The 6,784-nt window shown below is 39.1% G+C and overlaps 1 pseudogene; it reads left to right on the top strand.

Moving 5' to 3' along the window:
* The first annotated feature begins 206 nt into the window (after window positions 1-206).
* LOC147446783 (uncharacterized) lies at window positions 207-2,357 on the top strand (annotated as a pseudogene).
* Window positions 2,358-6,784: the final 4,427 nt, after the last annotated feature.

The raw sequence follows: 6,784 nt of genomic DNA, 5'->3' as shown, positions 1-6,784 counted from the left end.
TAGATCTAAATTTGGACTGAAACATTTCGTGGTGAAACTCCACGTTTTAGGGGGAAAACGTTTCGGCCTTTGAAACGTTTCGCAGTTACGTTGGCATTGACAGAAGTTCTCTTGGCTTTGGGAAGTGAAATAGCGTTTTGAAAAAAAAGGGAAATTCAAGCAATTTGGGGCACGAACTGGACAGAGGAAGTCTTTGTTTTCGGCAGTGGCTTTGAGCCAACCTTGCGGCCACTTTTGAAGAAATTTCTTGGTGCGGCTTGGGAGACGAAGAGGCGAAGTTTGGAGCTTAAGAGAGGGATAGCAGAGTTTGTGGAGCCCACTTCGTGTGGAGCTCTCTGTGTAGAGGAATGGAACGGCTTGGAGGTTTATTTTACGGCTTGGTTAGTGCAGCCATCCTTGGAGTGCGAGAAGGATTCCAGAGTTCCGGATCTCACAACTTCAACATGGCCCCCCCCTTGCTCGAGCACTGATAACCTCCCACTGTTAAGAGGTTCATTTTTGTGAATAGTAAAAAATAGGAAAGAAGCAGCTGTTTGGATTATTCAAGGTTAGTAAGTTTGTCGTTTAACAACTGTTGAGCGCCCAATTTTGCTATAATGTGTCTCTGTACAATTTTATTTTATTTTTTTTGAATTTCATAATTAATGCTTGCATTAGCAATTTTACCAGGGGCTCATTGTAGGAAAATTCTTTAGGCATACGAATCAGGGCTACCAAATGAGCAGTTCTTTTTATATTACTGTACTTTTGTAAGGTGCTAGGCTACACTAATTGCTTCATTAGGCCAGTTGAAAGGCTCTCAGCCAAGCACAATGGTCTGAGTGTGCACATGTTTTAATCAATATTAACATGGATGCTAGCTATAGAGGGAGGAAAAAGTTATATTTAGAGAGGGGAAGCGCAGCTCCTCTATGGACTCTACTAAAAAGAATAGTTTATTGACTCCGTGCTGCAGATTCTTGCAAGGGATTGAAGAAGCGCCCTTATCAATGTGTAGGAACAAGTGGTATCGATAATGACAATATAAGAGACAAGAACCGTCGACTAAACTGTGGAGCAAATAAACTTTCTGGAGATGAGCTTTAATGCCGATCTCAAGCTGGAGCCAGAGAGAAAAGCTCTTATTGCTAAGCAGCTTGGGGTTGCGACCCCGCCAAGTAGCAATCTGGTTCCAGAATCGACGTGCTGCGCGTTGGAAAAATAAGCAAGTAGAACATGATTTTGAGACGCTCAAGGCCAATTATGATGCCGTAGTAAAGGAAAAGGAGAGTTTAATCAAGAGGTTTATGAGTCAGCTGTGGAAGACAACAAGAGGTTGCAGGCGGAGGTGAAAAATTATCAGCTTTATCATATATATCATTAATGCATCTGCCCATGCACATGCACATTTGCACATACACACACACACACAAATGCATGCCAGAATTTGTATGCTGATGCACACACATCTTCCCCCACCACTCCCCCTCCCTCCCCAAATGGTTTCTTTTGATACGGACAGAAGGCAAGGTCAGTGATTGTTGTACTGTAAATGTAGATTTTTTCTAGGGTATTAACTTGTTTAGGGATGTCAAAGCATTCCCTTATTTGATAAATTGCTCATTTTGTGATTATGGCGGCAACATTATGTTTTCCTTTCAACATTATAAATGTCCGCATGAATTTGGTTGCAGGTTGCTCGCCTAACTAACCTGCTTCAAGATATGAAGGACACAGATGTTAATAATATACAATCATTGATGAAGGAAGAGCAGCGAAGTGGCAACTGTGAGCTCATGTCTCCCACTAAGTCAGCAGATTGTCAAAGCGAAATCGATGATTTAATCATGCCAACAGATGCAGGAAAGGTTGCCATGACCAACTGTTCGTTACAAGAGCTTAATGCAAGCATTGCATGTGGTGTGAGGGCTGAAGGTGAATGCGCATTTTTCATGTCATCGGAAAATGTTTTTGGCAGCTTGCCATTACTTGTTCAACAGCTCATAGCAAATGGGCACTGCTTTGAGGATGCTTACAACATCTATCTGGGATGTGAGTATTTTGGCGGAGGATGGAGATGATAGTCATACTAAATTATATATTAGTGCTTATGCACTTCTTGAGTGCGTGAGTTGATTGTCTTGTCTGTCGGGGAGTATCGACGATCACAATAAGCAGCCTTCCGCATTTGTAATCAGCTTTCCTCAATGTTGAAGCACTTTGCAAAAAGAGGTCTATGATTGTCTGTGATAGTGGATTGCCAACGTAATTCATACGCGTATGGAGGAGTGCTTAGATCATTAATGGAAAGAAGTTTGTTCAGCTCAAGGTACTACTTTGTATGTGTTAATACAAAAGTCAACGTTGTTGTTGCAGAATGTCCTACTTTTGAGCTATGATAATGGTACATCATGACCTCAAAGGTACTAGTTTCTTACATAAAAGTTTGTGTGTTCCTTAAAAACTAAGTTTACCATGTTTTGCTACGGTGTGTCTCACTTTTGAGCTTAGCTCAGAAAGCGATAATTACATTATTACAATTAAGGTACTAGTTTCTTGCATAAATTGTCTGTTTTACTAAAAAAGTAAGTCGACCTTGTTATGAGCAGCCTTACTTGTAAATTTCATTGCTTATGGGAACGAGTGCATGACCTGTCCTCTGGACCAGAGAGAAGTCATTTTTTGACAGCCCACGTCATTTAGTAATAAAAAAAAGGTGACAATGGGTGTGGTTTCTTTGATAGCAAGCTGTTACTTGCAGTTCCTTTGTTTGTTGCATAGATTGAAAGGGGGTAGGTCTTGTAACTTTTGTAACTTAGCCTCAATACGAGGATGTATGTGTGCTCATGAAATTATTTCTCAAACTGAGACAAGAAGCCTATGTAGAAGATGAAATCTGTAGGGTTAGACAACAGAAGATGCTGTGACTTATGTTTTTAGTAGGAAAAGAAGGGTACTTCAAAAGATGGAGGACTTCTGCTTTTGATATTTAGATTTACAGATTCTAGATTTTGAAAAGCAACAGGAGCCTTGGAATATTTAAATTTTGAAATGTGCGAAATGGATATGTGGAATGCTAGAAATGTGCTTTCAATATCTTTGCCTTAAATACTCTATCGTGGCACATTTCTTCTGTTTGAAATTTATGTCTCCACATAGAATGACTTCCAAAAAAATTTATTGTGCATCCCACTTTCTTTGTGGGAATCATATTCGGGACACTCCACGCAGTAGATATGCTCTCAACAAGCATCTTGGCGAAGCAAATGGAACAGTCGAAGCTTCCATTAAAGCAAAGTAGTGAAAAATAACAATTGAACCCCTTGCTATCTTTTGCTATGGATATTCTTTCCAATTGTCTCTCTACTTACTATTACCCATAGGCTTTTTGTTTATAAAGCATAATCAAGTGGCTCAATAAAGAGGTGGAAGGCCAATGCTAAGACGAATCCATGGACATACTTGATGCAACTAGTGCACATGCTCAAACCATCTAATATAGATAGCAAGACAAGTGCATGAGCAATTTTATGACAACTAGCAGTAGAATCACATCCAAATCAAGCAATTTGACTCTCATATCTTTGAGGTAAACCAATGCAAATTCATTTTATTGGACTTTCAATATCCCCAAATCCAAACAAAAGACGTAAGACACATAATCATGAAGTCAGAACTCAAATCTGACAAAGTGCTAAAATTATAATTGAGATGGCCCCTCAAACAAGCCTTGTAAATAGCGATTGATGAAAGTCACCCAAAATCCACAATCTTATCACAGGATGTGTAGGTATTTAAAAAGATAAAGTTCATGCAAGAGTATGAGCAAATAAAGCTCATTTGCCACTTTCGCACATGTAGTAAACACAATTAAAATCACTGAAACTTATTTGATCACTTACTAATTGCTCAAGATAATGAGAGGAAGCTCTAGTGAATATTTCGTTAGCATTGGAATAATACAAAGGTACCTATAAGCTCTATAGTTGTCACCCATTGCAAACACATATTTTTCCCAAATCATTCACAAGGTAATAAGATGTTCAAACATTACAAAGATTTGGCTTTATCCATTGTCCAATGTTCACAAGATTTCTACCCATACTTATTGTGGCTCTACAACTTGGCTAACTAAACTAGCTTTTACAATTGGCAAATATAGCTCACTATACTCTTGGCAATTATAAAGGTCATCTTTATAAATTGCCATGGCTTGGGAGATTTACATGAGAGCTATAATGGCAATAAATGTGTGTGCTCCTGAGAAGTCCTTATGATAACTTTTCTTATGAAACCATATCCTGTCTAGAAATTTGTTGCCTTCGGTTGGGCAGCATCTTCCTTTGAACAAAGATCAATCACATCATACATAAGTCCAAATACCCTACTTTCAGGACCCCATTATAAGATGTTTGATATAGATAAATGTGAGAGATCTTCGAACAGGTCTTGGAAGGTCAAGGACACTATGTTAATACCATAGCAAAATGCAACCACTAAACATCGGCATGAACTTAATTTTGAAGATGATGATTGGATTCTGTTTCGACTTCCAAATCCTCATTTCCAATATACAACAAGCAAGATATGGCAAAAATGAACAAATTACAGGGTTTTTATTGCATTTTGAACAAAATAATGTAAGTTTCCTAAGAAAAAAAGGTGGTTTTATAACCTTGGAGCATGTTTTCTTTTAACACACTTAAACCCACGTGGTATAGGTGATTTCTTGTACGTACAACAACCACCAACACCCCCCCCCCCTCGCCCCCCCCCCCCCCCCGCCGCCCTTCCCCCCCCCCCGGTTATTCAGCCAAAAGTCATTCTTAAGCATGGAAACGAGCTATCGTGCAATGGTAAGATACCACAAAAGTATTTGATTAGGCTTAAAACTCATTTTTGAAAGATTCAAAATTTATGATGGGAATACACTGTAAAGAACCTACCTTTATTGAAGAGGATCATAAATGCATTCATAAAAATGGTTTGACGTAATTTATATTCTCTCTCTCTCTCTCTCTCTCTCTCTCTCTCTCTCTCTCTCTCTCTCTCAGGTTTTATATGATTCTTAAGACAAATTGGGCTCCACAAGTCGCACTTGTGGGAGCTTGTATCCCTCAGGCATAGAGTAGACTAGCCATTAAATGCAAAATGATGAAGAGAAGCGCTATAAGCAGAAACATGCTCATTACAAAAACATTCCCTCAAGGACCACATAGGGCATACAATTATCACATTCATTTTCAAAAGTGAATCCAAAGTACCTTGACGCTCTTTCCTTTCCCAATGGTTATCGTCGAGGATGACTATGATATAAGGCAAGGTAGTTTCATCAAAATGGCATTTTTCCGAGAGATTCAAGGAATCATATTAGATAAAAAAATCAACTAAAATAACTAATAATGTTTTCAAATTATTAAAGTGGGAATTTTGGTTAAAAAGTAACGGCTCCAAAAATGCATTGCATGGGGTTATCAAGCCAATGGGATCAACAATGGGGAAAGTCTAAAAACTAAATCTAGAAACATTGAGAAGCAATTAGGAAACTTGTAATGATTTTGTGCAAGGGCATGCACATCTTACTAAGTAGATGAAAAGAAACATATTGGGCTGAATTTGGAAGCTCCCTCTCTCCATCTTTGACCCTTTATTCTAAAATACATAAGATTGAGAAGGTAAATCATACTTAAAAGCCCTTTTATACCTCTGTGGTTTATTTTGCGTCTTTATATCAATTTTACTATCTACTATATAGTGGTGTGTAAATTTGGTCTTTTGCAAGAATCTCTCTTATTTCCACGGCCACATTTAGATCTTCTATGTACATATGTTAACCCTAAGTCTCTTTCAGTCTCGAGGCTTAGCTAGTGTGAACTCCCTTTGTAAGGCTCCATATGCAAGATCTCAATGACAACTCTAGTCCGTGTCTTTTGACATCCCCCATGGGAAAAGGCCCTGACACATATGGCCTAATGTGACTGAGGTGAATCAATGGGTCTAAAAAAAATTGGTGGTGGACCCAGAGGTTTGAAGAATCTTGGTTGTGGATAGAATGGCCTAAAGACCCTTGGTGGTTGGAAGATGAGTCCAACAAATCTAGGAGTGGGAAAGAAGGTTTGAAAAACCTCAATGGAGGGAAGGATGGCATGAATAGGGGGTGGCCTGAGAAATGGCAATGTCACTCTCGGAAGAATCATTTATACTCCTCTAAAATGGTATCCCCTCCCATCTCTAGTTTCTTCACTCTTCCATTTGGTTTTTCTCTTGAATTCTTTCAAGATGTTCACTTTGCGCTTGAGGGGGGGGGGGGGAGATTGCAGTCACGGAGGTGGTGAAATAGATACATCTGTATGTTGATCTTCCTTCTCATATCTCTCTTTGCTTCCTCTTCTTCTCTTAGTCTTTCCTCTTATGTTGCATGAAGTCTTGCCTATTCCTTAGCCTTGAGCCTTGCCATGGCTTCAACAACAGCTTTCTTTTGTTCTTCTAGCTGTCATAAAACTTCTTCCTTCCTTTGCTCTTCCGCGCCTCTCTGCCTCAATCACTTTTTGTCTTCTCAACTCCTCTTTGGCTTTAGCCTCAGCTTCTCTTCTCAGGGCATCAACAACTACCTTTGCTTTCTTTTTTCTACCCGCCTTTTGCAGCTCCATTCGCATGTCTTTACTTCTTCCAAAATGATATTTCTCCATCTCTAATCTACCTTTCTTTTGAGCCATTGTCTAGATGACTTCTTGTTTTCAATTCTTTGATACTGCAAATGTTGTGTTCATCTTCCTTTTGCCCATCTTTCTAGTTTTGCTTGTAG

This window comes from Adiantum capillus-veneris, chromosome 12 (genome assembly GCF_014529385.1).
Source record: "Adiantum capillus-veneris isolate H3 chromosome 12, ASM1452938v2, whole genome shotgun sequence".
Classification (NCBI taxonomy): Eukaryota; Viridiplantae; Streptophyta; class Polypodiopsida; order Polypodiales; family Pteridaceae; genus Adiantum; species Adiantum capillus-veneris.
The sequence above is the reverse complement of the archived record's forward strand: the minus strand, read 5'-3'. Positions and strand labels throughout refer to the sequence as shown.